General features: G+C 41.2%; 1 protein-coding gene and 1 long non-coding RNA gene across 4 annotated transcripts in view; one reads left to right on the top strand and one right to left on the bottom strand.

Annotated features, from left to right (window-relative positions):
• LOC122557273 (serine protease 23-like) overlaps positions 1 to 18,048 on the top strand; it is a 105,825-nt gene that overhangs the window by 75,117 nt on the left and 12,660 nt on the right. The window lies entirely within an intron of this gene.
• Positions 1,291 to 17,837, bottom strand: LOC122557274. The gene is made up of 3 exons (XR_006313784.1): positions 17,773 to 17,837; positions 17,092 to 17,120; positions 1,291 to 1,529 (listed from the first exon to the last, which is right to left on the bottom strand). It is a non-coding gene; the product is annotated as an uncharacterized LOC122557274 (long non-coding RNA).

Below are 18,048 nucleotides of genomic sequence, written 5' to 3'. Positions count from 1 at the left end.
GAAAGGCTGAAGTCAGGATGTCATCTGGCTGCATCTGGAAATTCCAACTCTGAAGGTCATTGGCCACCTAGAGGCCAGCAGCTTTCCAGCACCAGTTGCACCTGGTAATAGCCAGGTGCAATAGTCACTGTCAGGAGTAAATCCACTGTCGGTATTGAACTCAGTGCTTGAAGAAGCATCCTGTCTTGGATTCAGCCTAGCAAATGAGTCAGGAGTCTCCTCAGCTGTAAAGATGGCAAGCTACAGCGAGGGGCTAAGTGGATTTGAGAGATCATGGGACAAGGGAAATGTGAAGATTAACACCTTGGAGGCAATCCCATTGTTAAGCCTAGGTGTTCAGTAAGGAAGGGATCTCCCAACCTGCCCCTGGAGTTGGAAGGGAACCTGTTGGGTGGGCTGCTTGGCACAGGCATCTCTTGCAACTGATTTTAATCCCGCTACTGGTGGGATGAGGGCTTCTGGCACTCATTAGTTGCAGTTAGATTTTCGTATGCATGCACTCCCCCACCCAACACAAGCCAACTCCTCTGCCCACTAACCTGCTGGCAAGAGATTGTCTGTCTGTTTCAGGTCATAGTGATCCTTCATCAGAATGTATCACGACACAGTGGCCCTTTCTGGTCACTCTGTTGTGCAGTTTTAATTTCAGACCGTGAGTTCTAACAAAGTGTTATGATCTGAAAAGTTAACTCTGTTTTTCTCTCCATAGATGCTCTTTTACCTGTTGAATATTGTTAGAATTTTCTGTTTTCATTTCAGATTTTCAGCATCTGTTACACTTTGATTTTGAGTTAGGATAAGATTCCCCCCCCCCCCCCAAAACTCTGTATCATGCTTTGCAGTACATTGATTCAACCAGACGTCAACTGTTAGTTTTTAATTTATAGTTTTCAGAAAGTATCATTTCCTCTGCTTTTATCCCTTGTCCCTAGTTTCCTTGCACCACAGACTAACTGCAGCTGAGATTGCAGGTGCATGACCTGTTCCAGAGCTCGGATGTTGCTGTTCTGACCAGCTGCTTTGAGGTGAACAACTGTGTAGCCACAAGACAATTCTTTCCACTTTCTTTCCTTCCTCATTGTGTGATTCTATGTGATCTGTTGTGCACTCTATCCTGGACCAAGTGAAATTGAGAATGAATCCTACAGCCTTCTCATTGGTAACCAGTTACTTTCAAGGTCAACATAAAGTGCACAGATGCACCATAACCATTACTTTAAATTGCAGGTCATTGGAGAAATGCAAAAGAATTCAAAGGGCTCCCAATAATAAAAAAAGGAGAAAGTGAAGACAATCAGTCAGGTTTGCTAGTACTAATTTTATCTCATTTCAAATTCAAAACCTCTTTGAAAACTTTGAGCCCCAGTTCCTGATCAAGGATCTGATTTTTCTTGAAAACTTGCCCCAGTAAAATGATGCCTCATTCCAGCCACTGACATTTTCAGCAATCCTTCTCTGGGCAATGAGGGCAGTAATCCTTTCCAAAATGAAGACAGTGATCTAAAGCATACATTGTGCCCACTGCTGTCCTGAAATATACAATGAGGACTTGTAGTTATTTTACTAGACTATTAACTTATAATCTTGGACCAAATATGACACCTTGTAATCTTTCATAAGCATGAAGCAATTGCCAATGTCAGAATAGGAATGTAGAGGAAAGAAAATTTCTTTTAATTCCCTTGGACAGAGTTCAAATACAAATACAGAATAGTCTAGCTATCTCCCATAATTGATTTTTACATCAAATACCTGTCTAAATCTCAAATTCCTGATTCATTTCAAATAATCAGCACCTCTGTATAATAGACAATTTAGTTTTCATCACTCTGTATGATGTATTCAGCTGTCTCAGGATTTCATTGTGCTTATGGGAACTGAACCAGAACGATAATTCAAAACGTTTGTCACTTGAACATGCTGGGTAAACTCTGGTTTATATTAGTGTTTCTATTTTGATTGAAATGAAAAAAGTGATTTTTATTGGGATAGTCTGTGGTGTGATTCCGTGTCTGTGAGTTAGATCCTCTCCAACAGAAGAATGGTGAGAGTACTGCAGTTGGCCTTAATGCTACAGAAATGTAAAGGAGTGAGGGACATCAGACGTACAATTTTCTAGTAAACCTTACTGGAAAATACAATTGGATGCTGCCAGTTGAAGAAACAAACAAGTTTGACTTTTACGCTTCCCATGGTTAAAAAAAGTCACAGTTGGTTATGCATGATCAGGTTGTGACTAAAATCTACACCAGTGATCTACCTCAGCTCAAGAGTAGAGGGAGAAAAGAGATGGTTTTATTTTAGAAGCATAGGTGCAGTGTCTCTATTGTGGGAGAAATAGAGGGTGAAGATAACATTGATATAAGGCAAATGCGGTAAATGCACTATGGTTCTATCATATAAAGTGATTCTGTATATTCACAGTCATGCTTTCACACATTCGTGTGTCCATTAGTCATTAAGTCCAATGCAAGTGGAACTTTTTTCTGGAAAATACTTAATCATTTTGGAAACTCATGGGTTTCAAAAGGTTTCAACATTCAGACCACAGACATGCCATAGAATATGCCAGCCTGTTATTGCATTCCAGACACATCAGCATAGGAGTGGAGCCTTGTTTCAGGATTTCTGTTGTGCAAAATATACAGCAGCAGTAAGCTTCTACAGATGATGTCAGAAATTGTAGGTATTATTGTATGTTATTAAGCAGCTAAATAAATGCAGATGTAAATTTATGCATGTTGCTTGTTGTTACATTAATACATAAGAAACTGTTAAGGGGATTACTCAACCCTGAAAGCATTTGAGGGAATTAATAGTAAAAGGTAATTTCCAGTGTTCAGTAAACTGATAATAAAGGAACTATCTAGAGTGAGGATTAGTTTAGAAACATAGTGTGGAGCTTAGAAGGAGTCTTTCACAAATGTGTGTCTGGGTACTAAATGCATTATGATAATCAATTTATGCACTTTGGAAGGAGTTGAGGAGTTCTATCAAAGGCTAGAGAAAAGGAATGTGAATTCAGAATGGATGGAAGAGGAGGTCACACTGAAAGAGCCACAATGACTTCAATTTAAGAAAGGTTGGTCATTTAAAGATGAATTCCAGTAGTTGCCAATGGAGTATCACAGAGGGAATACTTATTAAAATCTCCTTGTTAAACCAATACAATTCTGCTACTCCGCTCCGCTATCTTGGAGAGGAGGTATATCCCTCCAGCATCAAAATGGGGAGGAGAACATGCATCAGAGTATTACTAGCAGTCCTCTTTGGTGAAAGTCAGTTTGCTGATTTTTTTAAAATCAGATGTAGTTTAGAGAAAAAGGAATCCACAAATCGTTAACAACAAAAACTAGTCCCAGCAAAGTGAAGTAGTTCTTTTAGCAGAGATTAATTGCAATAGAATTTTCTACATCACACCAAAAATTGATCTCACATTACACTGACAAATCATCTAAAACATTCCCACTACCAGAATTTGATTGAAGACCTATTTGAAATTCCTACCAAGTTTCACCTGGTGCAGTGTTTATCCAGAATTAAAGCAAGGCCTGAAATGTTGCCCCCCACCTCCTTCCTCAGCGTCCACTCCCCTGCCCAACACCACTCAGGAGGTGAGTTTTGAGAAGATTTGTAGCTCAGGTTGATGTTCTGGATGTAGGTTTGCTCACTGAGCTGGAAAGTTCATTTCCAAACGTTTCATCACTATACTAGGTAACATCTTCAGTGGGCCTCCAGGTGAAGCACTGCTGATAATTCCTGCTTTCTATTTATATGTTTGAGTTTCTTTGGGTTGGTGATGTCATTTCCTGTGGTGACATTGTTTCCTGTGGTGATGTCATTTCCTGTTCTTTTTCTCCAGCGTAGTAGATGGGGTCTAACTCAATGTGTTAGTTGATATAGATCCCGTTAGAATGCCATGTTTCTAGGAATTTCTAGGCTAGGTTTCTGGACATGTTTTTGTCTGCTTGTTTGGGTTTGTTACTGAGAAATTGGGAGACTGTGTTCATTGGGTACCCATTCTTTTTGAGTACACAATATAGGTGATTTCCTCTGCTCTGCGTAGTTCCTCTGTGCTGCAGTGTGTGTTGGCTAATTGAAAAAAATGTTCCCAATGAAGCAATCATCCCAACATCCACAAACGAATGTGCATCAGAACATTATTTCAACGGACCAACACACACTGCAGCACAGAGGAACTACGCAGAGCAGAGGAAAATTTAGCATGGCCAATTCACCAAACTTGCACAGTGGGAGGAAACCAGAGCACCCAGAGAAAACCCACACAGACACAGGGAGGATGTGCAAATTCCGCACAGACAGTCGCCCGAGACTGGAATTGAACCTAGGTCTCTGACACTGTGAGGCAGCAGTGCTAATCACTGAGCCACTGTGACTTCCAAGAAGTTCATGTGCTTATAGCCCTGAGTCACTGTGGTTCACCAGTTGGATAAAGGACAACATTGCACTCTGTAATCATAATATCCATCATGAGCATATTGCATTAGGTCCAAATGCCACCTACACTATTCTCATGGTTAGCTCCATTTGCTATCTCCAACAATGGGGCAATTCAGGAGAAGTGCTTTTCTTACCACATAGCCAGCCAAGAGGTTTGGCTGGTAGCTCGCTAAGGCAGAATTAATCTTTTTACCAGATGAGGGAGTGGGGTTCTAAATATCATCCTGAACCAAATAATGCCCCATTGAGGGTAACAGGGTATGGGCAGCTGGAGTTATCATAGGTAGGATCTCAGTTGATTTTAATTGGGTGCAGGATGGAATATGACAGCCTGAAAAATCAAGCCTGGCATCTAATTGGTAATTAGTTCTCAGCAACACTATGGCTATGAGCTATTCTGAGAGGTCCATGGGTGACATGACTCTGTGATCTGCAATGCTGCACTGACTCAGGCATTCTATAATCTCATTGGCATTGGTTGACACTAAGCTGGTCTAAACTCTCAATCGTCAGAACAGTAGTTGGTGGAAACATAATAATCCATTCCCATGAGAGTGAAGCACTCTACTGCAAGCTGCATCATTGTCTGCCAGTGATGTTATGTGTTATAAGCTGTTTTAGTTTTCTTGATATACATTACCAGCTGTGCAATGGCTGAAATAGTCTTTTATCTCACTGTTCATGTCTGAGAATTCGCACCTCTTGCCTCCCTCAGACTTGACTCCATTCTTTGTGTGCTTGAATGCATATGCTTCATCTCATTTTTCATCTCCCTGGGGATAATGACTCTTCCCTTTGTACAAGATGCCATCTTGGGTTATCATGTCATATGTGTGCTCAATTCTCTCTTGTAACAACAGGTACATCTGTTTGGGCCATTTCTTTCAATACTATTTGTTGCAGCATTTGGAAAGTAGCATCTTGTTGTATGGTTTGCTTGATTTGAACACGATGCTTGTCTTTCACATTCAATGTCCATTATTGCAATAAATAAAAGTAAAATATCGTGAATCCTGGAAATCAGCAACAAACAGAAAATACTGGAAAAACCCATGTCTGGCAGCATCTGTGGACCGAGAAACTTTTAAAAAGCTAACCTAAGGCATCAGGGCCTCCATTTGTTTGGAGGAGCGGAGGACTGCTGGGAAGGTGAGTAAAATCCTAAATTTTTTGAACAAGCGGCGAGGAGAGAGGGCGGAGAGAAATGACAGCTGCAGGGAAGACTTTTTTTTTAAGTGGGTGAGATCTAAACCCAAGACCCTACACCATAGGGCCACCCTCCCACCCACCTCCTCTAACCTTAGTAAGAGTTTGTAAACTCGGTAAGTTTTCAGGTTTTCTCTTTGTTTTCCCTTTTCTTCTCTTCCTTTATTTAGTCCTGTGCAGATTTCACACTAGTGGGGTATGGCTGATAGGACAGTTGCATGTTTCTCTTGCAGAATGTGGCAAGTGAGAGACACTACACATGTCTCTGCCAACCACATCTGCGGAAAGTGTACCCAACTCCAAAGCCTCGAAAACCGAGTTAGGGAACTGGAGCTGGAGCTGGATAAACTGCGGATCATCCGGGAGGATGAGGGAGAAATTGAGAGGATGTACAGGGAGGTGGTCACTCATCAGACACGGGATAAGGACAGCTGGGTTACCGTCAGGGGGAGAAAAGGGAACTGATGGTCAGAGCAGGGATCCCCTGTGGCCATTCCCCTCAGCAATAAGCATACCATTTTGGATACTGCTGGTGGGGACGGTCTACCAGGGGAAGCCATAGTTGTCAGGTCTCTGGCACTGAGCCTGGCACTGTAACTCAGAAGGGAAGTGGGGAAAATAGAAAATTGCTAGTGGTAGGGGACTCAATAGTTAGACAAATTGACAGGAGATTTTGTGGTGAGGAACGGGACTCCCGGAAGGTATGTTGCCTCCCCAGTACCAGGATCCAGGATGTCGCCGATCGGGTTTACAGGATTCTGAAGGGGGAGGGTGAGCAGCCAGAAATCGTGGTACCTATTGGCACCAATGACATAGCCTAGGAAAGGGATTGAGGATCTGAAAAGTGACTACAGAGAGCTAGGTTGGAAGCTGAAGAGCAGGATGTGTAGAGTAGTCATCTCAGGTTTGCTACTGGTGCCTTGAGATAGTGAGATGAGGAACAGTCAGCGAATGCAGCTTAACACGTGGCTGTGAGGCTGGTGCAGGAGAGAGGGCTTCAGATACCTAGACCATTGGGATACCTTCTGGGGAAAGTGGGACCTGTACATGAAGGACGGGTTGCACCGGAACTGGAGGGGCACAAATGTCCTGGGTGGGAGATTTGCTCGTATGGTTTAGGTGGGTTTAAACTAATTTGGCAAGGGGGTGGGAATCAGAGCCACATGTCTGAGAGGGAGGTAGTTGTAGATGGGCCAGTGACAGGATGTAGTGAATCTATCGGGAAGGTTTTTCACATGCTCAAACAAAGGGATCGGATAAAGTGTGTCTGCTTTAATGCAGGGAGTGTTAGAAATAAGAGTGATGAACTTAGAGCATGGATCAGTATTTGGGGCTATGATGTTGTGGCCATAACGGAGATGTGGGTTTCACAAGGGCAGGAATGGTAGCTAGATGTTCTAGGGTATAAAACATTTAAAAAGAACAGGGAGGGTGGAAAAAGAGGAGGGGGTGTAGTAGCATTGCTACTCAGAGAGTGCATCACAGCTACAGAAATGAAGGTTGTTGAGGAAGGTTTGTCTACTGAGTCAGTATGTGTGGAAGCTAGGAACAACAAGAGAGCTGCCACCTCATTGGGGTTTTCTGCAGACCCCCTGATAGCAGTAGGGAGATTGAAGAAATGATATGCCGGCAGGGTTTTAGAAAAATGTAGATGTAGCAGGGTTGTTATGGGTGACTTCAACTTTCCTAATATTAACTGGAACCTCCTTATTGCAGATGGTTTGGATGGAGCTGTTTTTGTCAGGTGTGTTCAGGAGGGTTTCCTTACTTAATATGTAGACAGGCCAATGGGGGAGAGGCCATTTTGGATTTGGTGCTCGGCAATGAGCCAGGACAGGTGTCAGATCTCACGGTGGGAGAACACTTTGGTGACACTGACCACAACTGCCTCACATTTACTGTAGCCTTGGAGGAGCAGTTACCATGGGAAGGTATTTAATTGGAGAAAAGGAAACTATGACACTATCAGACAGGAGTTGGGAAATACAGACTGGGAGCAATTGTTCCACAGGAAAGACATAGCAGACATGTGGAGGCTGTTTAAGGAGCAGTTGTTGCAAGTGATGCACAAATTTGTCCCTCTGAGACAGGTAAGAAGGAGTAAGATTAAGGAGCCTTGGATGACAAGAACAGAGGAGCTTCTCACCAAAAGGAAGAAGGCAGCTTAGGTAAGGGAGAGGAAACAAGGATCTTGCACAGCTTTAGAAGATTACAGGCTTGCTAGAAAGGAGCTCAGAAATGGAGTGAGGAGAGCCAGGAGGGGGCACAAGAAAGGCTTGGCAGGAAAAATTAGGGAGAACCCAAAGACATTTTGCTCATACGTGAGGAATAAGAGAATGATCAGGGAGAAGGTAGGGCTGATCAGGGACAGCGTCGGGAACTTGTGTGTGGAGTCTGAGCAGCTGGGGGAAGCCATGAAGGAGTTTCTTACTTCAGTTTCCACTAAGGAAAGGGACCTTGTTGTGAATGTGAACTTTGAGAAGCTGGGATACAGGCTTGGACAAATCAAGACTGATGAAGTTGATGTGCTGGAAATTTTGGCAAACATTAAGATTGATAAGTCCCCGGGGCCAGACCAGATTTATCCTAGGCCACTCTGGGAAACGAGAAAAAAAATTGCTAAGCCACTGGCGAAGATCTTTACTTACTCACTCTCCACAGGAGTTGTTCCGGAGGATTGGAAGGAGGCAAATGTTGTTCCCGAAGGTAATAGGGAAATCCCTGGCAATTACAGACCAATCAGTCTTATGTCTGTGGTCAACAAGGTTTTGGAAAGAATTCTGAGGAATAGGATTTATGACTATTTGGAAAAGCATAGCATGATTGAAGGCAGTCAGCATGGCTTTGTGAGGGGCAGGTCATGCACAACTAATCTTATTGATTTCTTTGAGAAGGTGACAAGACAGGTTGATGAAGGTCGAGCGTGAATGTGGTGTGTATGGACTCAGCAAGGCATTTGATAAGGTTCCCCATGGTAGGCTCATTCATAAAGTCAGGGAGAATTGGCTGGATGACAGAAGCAGTGAATGTTGTTGATGGAAATTATTCTGCCTGGAGGCCAGTGTTGAGTGGTGTCCCGCAGGGCTCTGTTCTTGGGCCTCTGCTCTTTGTAGTTTTTTATAAATGACTTGGATGAGGAAGTTGAGGAGTGGGTTAGTAAATTTGCAAATGACACAGGTTGGAGATGCCGTTGATAGTATTGAGGGCTATTGCAGGCTGCAGCGCGACATAGACAGGATGCAGAGCTGGTCTGAGAAATGGCAGATGAAGTTTAACCTGGATAAATGTGAAGTGATGCATTTGGAAGGTCGAACTTGAAGGCTGAATATAGGATTAAAGACAGGATTCTTCGCAGTGTGAAGGAACAGAGGGATCTTAGTGTTCAAGTACATAGATCCCTCAAAGTTGCCACCCAAATGGATAGGGTTGTTAAGAAAGCATATGGTGTTTTGGCTTTCATTACCAGGGGGATCGAGTTTAAGAGCAACAGCTCTACAAGTCCCTGGTGAGATCACACTTGGAATATTGTATCCAGTTCTGATCGCCCTACTATAGAAAAAATACAGAGGCTTTGGAGAGAGTGCAAAGAAGGTTTACCAGAATGTTGCCTGGATTGGAGGGCTTGTCTTATGAAGAAAGGTCGTCTAAGCTCGGACTTTTCCCTTTGGAGAGAAGGTGGAAGAGAGGTGACATGATCGAGATATACATGGTAATGAGAGGCATGAATAGAGGCAATAGCCAGAGACTTTTCCCCAGGGCAGGATTGACTGGCACGAGGGGCCATAGTTTTAAGATATTAGAAGGAAGGTATAGAGGAGATGTCAGAGGTAGATTCTTTACTCAGAGTTGTGAATGAATGAAATGTGTTACCAGAGGTGGTGGTGGAAGCAGAGTCATTAGGGACATTTAAGTGACTGCTGGACATGCACATGGACAGCAGTGAGTTGAGGGGCATGTAGGTTAGGTTATTTTATTTTACATTAGGATTAATCCTTGGCACAATATCGGCCTGTTCTGTGCTGTACTTTTCTATGTTCTATATTCTATCGTTTCAAGTCTAATGTGAGTTCTTCAGAAGAGTTAGCTACTGTCCTGATGAACAGCCACATTAGACTTGAAAAGTTAACTCTGTTTTCCTGACCACAGAACTACTGAGATTTTCTACCACTTAGTGTTTGTTCATTGCTACAAATCTGCTACAGGATCCAGGCAAAGTCCTTTCACTGTCAGTACATAAGCTATGTACCTAATTTAAGGCGTCTTTAATTCAATTTTTGTTCTTGTCTAGTTTGAGGAGTTCTCTCTAGCAGTCATATCTGATTCAGGTTGTGGCATGCAATGGCTTCTTCCATTATGTCCTACAGTCATGCAGAAGAAATGCAGGCCATTCAGCCTACCCCATCTGTGCCAATCAACAAATGCCAAACTACACTAATCCCACTTATCTGCACTTGGTCCATAAGCAACTATGCCGTGGCAATTTAGGTGCTCATTGAGATGCTTCGTATATGTTGAGAGAGTATTTGCCTCCACCCACCATGTCGGGCAGTGCATTCCATATTTTACCACCCTCTGGGTGAAAACATTTTTTCCTCATCCCCTCTAAATCACACACTCCCCTTTTTAAACTTGTGCCCTCTGGTAAGAGACACATCTGCCATGGAAAAAGAATTCTCATGATCTTCCCTCTATTTTCCTCTTATAATTTTGTATTCCTCAATCTGATCCCCCTCATCCTCCTCTGCAATAAACCCAGCTTATCCAGTTTCTCCTCATAAGCAGGCAGGTGGGACTAGTTTAGTTTGGAATTATGTTCAGCATGGACAGGTTGGACCGAAGGGTCTGTTTCCGTGCTCTATGACTCTATACGATTGAGATTTTTCATCCCAGGCAACATCCTGGTGAATTTCCTCTGCACCCACTCCAGTGCAATCATGTCCTTCCAATAGTGTGGCAACTAAAACTGTATTCCATCTATGACCTAACCAATGTTTTATAAAGTTGTAACAAGACTTCCTTGCTATTCTACACCTCAACTAATGAAGACAAGCATCCTATATGCCACTTTCACCACCCTGTCTACCTGTGCTGACATCTTCATATGTGTTGACTTGTATATCAAGGTTCCTTTGTTTCTCAACGAATGGTAGGTTCCTAGTGTGTTTATCCCTTTCTTATTAACCTCCCAAAATGCATTGCTTTGTTTATCAGGATCAGGATTAAATTCCATCTGCCATTGCTCTGTCCAAATTTACCAGCTGATCAATATCAAACTGTAGCCTGAGACCATCCTCCTCACTATAAAAAAAACATTAATTTTTGTGTCATCTGTGAATTTACTAATGATAAGTTCTCCATTCACATCCAAATAATTAATGTACATAACTAACAGCAAGGGCCCCAACTGAAAGTCCTTGTGTCACACACCTGGTCACAGGCTTCCAATCACAAAACAACCCTCTATTATCACCCTTTAGCCCCCCACATGCAAACTAATTTTGGATCCAGGTTTCTAACTAACCTTGGATCCCACCTCTTTGGGCCAGTCTTCCATATGTGGACACAACTAAAAACCTTACTGGAGTCCATGTAAACCCCATCAACTGCATTACTATCCTCAATAAATTTAGTCACTTTTAAAAAAAAATTAGTCAGGCAGAAATTCCCTGCAACAAATCTATGCTGACTATCCCTGATCAATCTCAGCCTTGCCAAATGTTTTTTTAATTCTGTCCCTCCATTTTGTACAATAATTTCCCTACTACTGACATCAGACTAACTGGTCTGTAATTATCAGGCCTATCCTTACTGCCCTTCTTTAACAAACCAATTACATTAACGATCCTTCATTCATCTGTGGCCATGATGTATTTAATATCTCTGCTAGGGCCCCAGTAATCTCTTCCCTTGCCTCCCAAAGCAGCCTGGGATGCATCTCATCAGTCTCTTGGGATTTCTGCACCTTTATGCCTGCTAATACAGTTAATACCTCCTCCTTATTAATCTTAATGTGTTTCAGAACCTCATCATCCCAACTGAAATCCCCACCTACAATGTCTTTCTCCTCTGTGAATATAGATGAGAAATAGTTAGTTAAGATCTCATCCACACTCTTTGGCTCCATGCACAAATTGTCCTTTAGTCTCTAGAAGGCCCACTCATTCCCTGCTAATCCTCTTTTCATTTCAAATGTATTTCTTCAGTTCTGATCAAGGGTCACTGAACTCAATGTTAACTCTGCTTTCATCCCCCCAGATGCTGCCAGTCCTGCTGAGTTTCTCCAGCAATTTTCTGTTTTTGTTTCAGATTTCCAGCATCTGCAGTTCTTTATTTTACTTTAGTGCAGCTCCTCCCTGTTGTCCAGGAGGCACCTCATAACTCACCTGTACCTGCTGTATTGTCAACTGATAGTGAATTGCATCACTGAAAATCTTCTATTGCCATGTAATTGCTTATGTTTCTCATTCTTGTTGCTAGCCTTTATGCTTTTGATTGTAATTATGTAGGAATTCGAAAAAGCAAGAGAGTAGAAGTGGTACTCACTTCTGTCTTGTCATCAAGATTAGTGCATCGTGGTTAATGTTAGACCATTTGGTGATTCTGAAAACTAGAATACTCCCTATGGAGTAGTGATACAGACACTTTATATTAGAAAACATCATATCAAAATTGAGGGATAGAACATAGAATGTTACTATGAGGCATGCAGAATATGCCAAAGCCTGAGGTAGTGAAAAGCATATATGTGGAAAATTGGAGATTAGATCAAATAATGAGAAATATTTAGGACATCAGCAATTTTAACAATGAGCAATGTAGGGCGACAGTGGATGTAAATGTATCAGATATATTAAAGTGAGGGGCATGGAGTAAATAAGAAATTGTGTGTGTGAGGGACAAAGTGTTAAGAGTAGGGGTGTGAAGTACTTCAGGAAGTTCAGTGAGAGGAATGGATATTATGTTACCATGAAGCATATGACCTATGTGCAGTGAGAGGCGCTACATCTGCTAATATTACACAAGAGTTCACTGCAGGAATTCAATATATTGTTTAAAAGGTTCTTTTACATATTGTGTGCAAAATTTGGGATTTTGGATCTCATAAATTCACTGCAAACAAAGTGTAAAACTGCCAAGACCTAGAAGCCTGGCACTTTATGATGTAATAGGTTTCACGCACTGTAAAAGCAGCTTCAAATTGAAACTGAAGACTAGAAATGAGAGGACGAAGAGCTCCCAAGTGCATAAAAGCACCACTGGTTTATAGGAGTAAATTTTAAATTCAACATAAAGAATTGAGTGGAAATATGGTTGGATGTGAAGGACTGGAGATAATTTATATTGAAATATTTCTTGCTGTCTTTAGATCGGAAGATTTTTTTGAAAAATTTATATTTATAATTGACAACTTAATACGTTGTAGGCACTTCACACGTTTCTCCCATATCCTGGCTGAGGTGAGAGTAGAAGTACTCTCTGAAAACCAGTACAAACTTCTGTGGACAGCCCTCCACAACTCCCTCTGCACAGAGTGCTGTTTTGGGTTCTGGGTGCCAACTTCTGGCCACTAATGACTAGGGTTATTCACTGGCACCAATACTCTTTTCTATGCTGAGTTGAAGGGCCTGTCTCATGAGCAGTGGTTGAGGTTAGACCACACGAGAGTCTTACTAAGACAACATACTTGTCTTACAAAACAGTGTGTATCTTGTTGCATAATAGCAATAGATACAGTTACCATTAACTAATTAGGTATAATTACATCTATCACAATTGTTATATCTGTCTCCATCAGGACCTTGTGCAAGACCAACTGTTTCTGCACCCAAATGTTGTGACATCATCAGGCTGGGTTGAGTTAATGCAACTTCAATATTAACTCATTTCAAACCATTACCTGATACAACTCAGACCTTCTCTTCTGCAGCTTCAGCTTCATATACCTATTGTGTATGAACCAAAGACCCATAATTCCAGTATGCATTCAGTACACGGGGCAGAATATTTCTTAACACTGCCTCTAATGATGTAACTCAATACTAACATCAGGAGCTCTCTTTTCTTCTCCAGTTCCAACATTAAAATTGCCCTTCAGAATCCCTACAGTGAGGAAACAGGTCATTTAGCCCAACAAGTCCAGACCAACTCTTCTGAGAGCATGCCACCCAGACTTTCTCTATCACCCTGTATTTCTCATGGCTAATCCACATATTCCTAGACACTATGGGCAATTTAGCATGGCCAATCACCTAACCTGCACATCTTTGGACTGTGGGAGGAAACCCATGCTGACAAAAGGAGAATGTGCAAACTCCACATAAACAGTCGCCCAAGGGTGGGATTGAACCTGAGTCCCTGATGCTGTGAGGGAAGAAGTGCTAACCACTGGGCCACTGTGCTGCCCTGAGTTTCTCTTGGTTCAAATTATTGTATTGTGCTCAAATTTATTCTGCAAGCTTGTTAATTAAAACTAGCCAACCCTATTTCATTTAAGGACCTGTACTGACATGAGAATGGATGGTTATGCTTACCAGCAGTTTGGGGGTTCATTTAAAATTCAAATTCTCAGGTTAAGTAAGGTAGAAAATGTATTAGCATACAGAAAAACTGGATAACTTTGCCACATTAAACATTATTGAGATCCACTTAAATTAGTGATGGAAAATCACACATTTATATTCTGCCTACCCATAAGAATGCAATTACAAAGTGAAAAGTTTTAAATTACTTTCTATCTTTGTCTGATAATGATTTGCAAGAATAAAATCAGATTAGCTGTTTGGTGAACTAAGACACATAATTATTCTTGACTTTTGGACATTGAACAAAGTTCAGTATGAAGTCATATCCTCACTGCATGAATTTATTTTCAATATGTTTTGTTTTTGGAGGCCTACTAAGTTAGATTTTCTTCCAAATTTTATAAGTTCAAGGTTGCAGAGTAAAAGTTCTTAACTAAACAATGCTTTGACACATACCAAAAAAACTTTTTTCTTTTGAAATCAGAATTTCCAATGATGTATGCTTGTGGATGGGTTGGAATATCTTGGACTTCAGTGGAATTGATAAGATGTACTGGGGTAATGAATGTGTCCGTCATTTTGATATCATTCGAAGGTTTTAGATGGACCAAAGAAGAATCAAAACATGAAAGAATTTGATAAGAGGATGGATGTAAAGACCAAGGGAGAGCATTAAATATGTAACATTTGAAGTGTGAACTCTCAAGGACTTGCAAAGAGAATAAAACCATATGATTCGACCGTATTTTTAAGCTACAGGATTCCATAGTTTTTTAAAAGAATCAAAAATAATTTTGCTATACAAAGTTGGAACAATAATAAAATCTACTACGGAACTTGCAGTCTAATATCCAGAATTAATATGATTAGCAAAATGCTATTGAGCACTCCACAGCACACATCAAATCACAAACATGGTCAAGACAGATGGCACTGCCTAGTATCTTGCTAGCTCACTTTCCAAATTGGACTGCACTCCCATTGATCTTGTAAATTGCACTTTGTCCAAAAATCACAAGCTTCACCAAGCTCATTCTGCACTTGCATAATTTCTTTTAAAGGTCTAACCTCGTTCAGCTACACCTAGTAAATAGTACTTGAGGGTATCTTGCATCCCACTCTCTGCTGCAGTGTACCAGTTTCTACCAAGTTCCTTATGGCTTCCAAAGTTTGCTTTCCTGGGGCCTATTGAAAATGGACTATTGTAACAGATTAGCTGATCTGAAAATAGATACGATAGCAACTTGAAAAAAGAATGTGCATTGCTATTTGTCTTGGATTATTTTTGGCAATCAGTTCATTCTCTACTACAAGGCAGAACTGAACATATTAATCATTGAAACTCCCTTCGTACCTGAATTTTGCTATATTTGGATTGCTGCTTTAATAGTACAAATGGACACTACTTTAGGAAAAGCAATTCAACACAAGATGAAGAATGGATGATGGATAAGTGGAGGAGCAAAAGGGAAATTATAGTCAAAGGTAATGACATGATTGAAAGAGGACCATTTAAAGCAAATTAAATTTGTCAGGCCCATTGTTTGTTTCTTCCCCAAAATATATTACGCAGTTAAAAGTGCTCTCATGTTGAGGTTCAGCAAAATCAACAATGTTATCAGGATAATCCTGAAGTGGAAGATTTATCCACAAATTGAAACAAAGGATACGTAAAATAAATCAAATCTGGTCAATATATTAATCCCACCTTGCAGTTTAACTAAAAATATAGTTTTCAGCAATACTAGCATTAAAAAAAACTTTAAGTTTGAGAAGAGGTTCTTGTTTTGGATAGTAAGCCAGTTTTCCCAGGGAAAGAGCCCACAGAGGACTACAAGATTATCTGATACAATTAGGACTTTGAAAATAGATACAACAACAACTTAATAAAGATGTGCTCTAGACAAGCATCGCTATTTGTTTCAAGTTAAGAATGAACTTTTAGACTTTTGGCAACTTTTGGCCTTATTCTCCAGTTACAAACAACATTTTGTGCCTATTCTCCCAAAGTAATTCACAGCTTATTTTTAAACAGCTATAAGTATCTCAAGACAGCATATGCCATAAAAATTGTGCTATGTTGTTATCTCATTACTATCCTTAATAGTGAATTTTCAGATTAAGTCTACACTGCTGTCAAATTGTCTTAGTATACGTCTGGTTCAATGTGGCTATTTTTAATAACTGATTAGCATTTAAACATTTCACTTAACCCCACATCATTTTTTTAAAATCTATTTTATAAACAGTTGAAGCTGTCCATCAAAATGCTCCCTTGATAGACACCCTGGTATGAAAATAATAGCTTGGGAAATCAGTCATGCAGCTGAAATTAATTTACGATTTTCTTTAAACTCCACACATTTATTAAAACTGTTCACTGACAGCTTTAACAGCTCCAGTCATTAACAAGCTGGTTGATAGCATCATCAGTTCACAGAATCCATACAGTGTGGAATCAGGCCATTCAGCCCATCAAGTCCACACCAACCTCCAAAGACCAACACATCCCTACCCCTATCCCTGTAACCCAGCATTTCATATGGCTAATCCACCTGCCCTGCACATTCCTATCCACTATGGGCAATTTAGCATGGCCAATCCACAAAACCTTAAGTGGGGATGTGCACTGATACACACACACATACACACACACCTGTAGCAGTATATACAACAAGACCTGGGTAATATCCAGGCTTGGGCTCTTGGCAATTAACATTGTCACTTCCTGGCACTTGTTAGCTGCCTATGTTCAGGAACAGAGAAGTTAACCCTCTCAGTTTGCTTAATGGTACTTTCATTGTGAATCCCCCACTTTCAACACCCTGGGCATTACCAAGCCATATACAGTAAATGCTAAATTGAACATCAGAGTTTAGGAATTCTGTGCTGAGTAACTCACCTCCTGTCTCCCAAATGCCGGTCCATGATCTGTAAGACACAATTCAGGAATGTGATGGAATTCTTTCCACTTTACTGGATGGGTGCAGGACTAATAACACTCAAGCAACTTGACCCTATTAAGGACAAAGCTGCCCATTTGATTAACACCTCATCCATCACCTTCAACAGTCATTCTGTTCAAGATACCTATAACAATACCTTCCAAATTCACAACCTCGACCCTTTAAAAGGACAGGGGCTGCAGATGCATAAGAACACCACCACCTGCAGGCTCCCCTCCAAGCCACACACCATCCTGGCTTGGAGCTATATCACTGTACCATCACTGTTGCTGATTCAAAATCCTGGAACTCCCTTTCTAAAACACAGTGGATGCCCCAATATCCCAAGGATTACCGCAGTTTGGAAAAGCAGCTTACCACCAGTTTCTCCAGGGCAATATATGCTGGCCACGTTAATGACTAACACCCACCTCATCCCATGAAAGATTTTTTTTAAAAGATCCATTTATGTACATTTTACACCCAAGCATAGCTATTTTTTAATAATCCCAAAGCATGCTTAACTGCAATCAAAGAGCAATAACCCTTCCTCCAAAGGTGTCCTGGCACCAGATAAAAAGATGTACCTTTCCTCTCCGAGGGTACCCTGACTATGCAAAGACCAGACATGCAATTACCTAGCTGACTGCATACTTCCCATGTGTCCTGCACAGACCGGCAGATCACCCCACCAACCAGCTCGATTGCAGCAGGAACACTTCATGTGCAGTGGGCGGCACCCAATTCCGATTGGACCAGGTTACATACAGTGCTGCTTACTTGCTATCTTAGTGCTCACTTGCATAGTGCCTGCCAGCGCGGTCATTGCTAATTCGTGCAGTCACATGACTGGGCAGCTAGCCATTCTGGCATCAGTACTCCGTCAAATGGGAGGGGTGGACATTTTGCTGTAT

The sequence above is a fragment of the Chiloscyllium plagiosum genome, chromosome 15 (assembly GCF_004010195.1).
Source record: "Chiloscyllium plagiosum isolate BGI_BamShark_2017 chromosome 15, ASM401019v2, whole genome shotgun sequence".
In the NCBI taxonomy this organism is placed as follows: domain Eukaryota; kingdom Metazoa; phylum Chordata; class Chondrichthyes; order Orectolobiformes; family Hemiscylliidae; genus Chiloscyllium; species Chiloscyllium plagiosum.
Note: the sequence above shows the minus strand (reverse complement) of the source record. Positions and strands in the feature narration are given on the sequence as shown.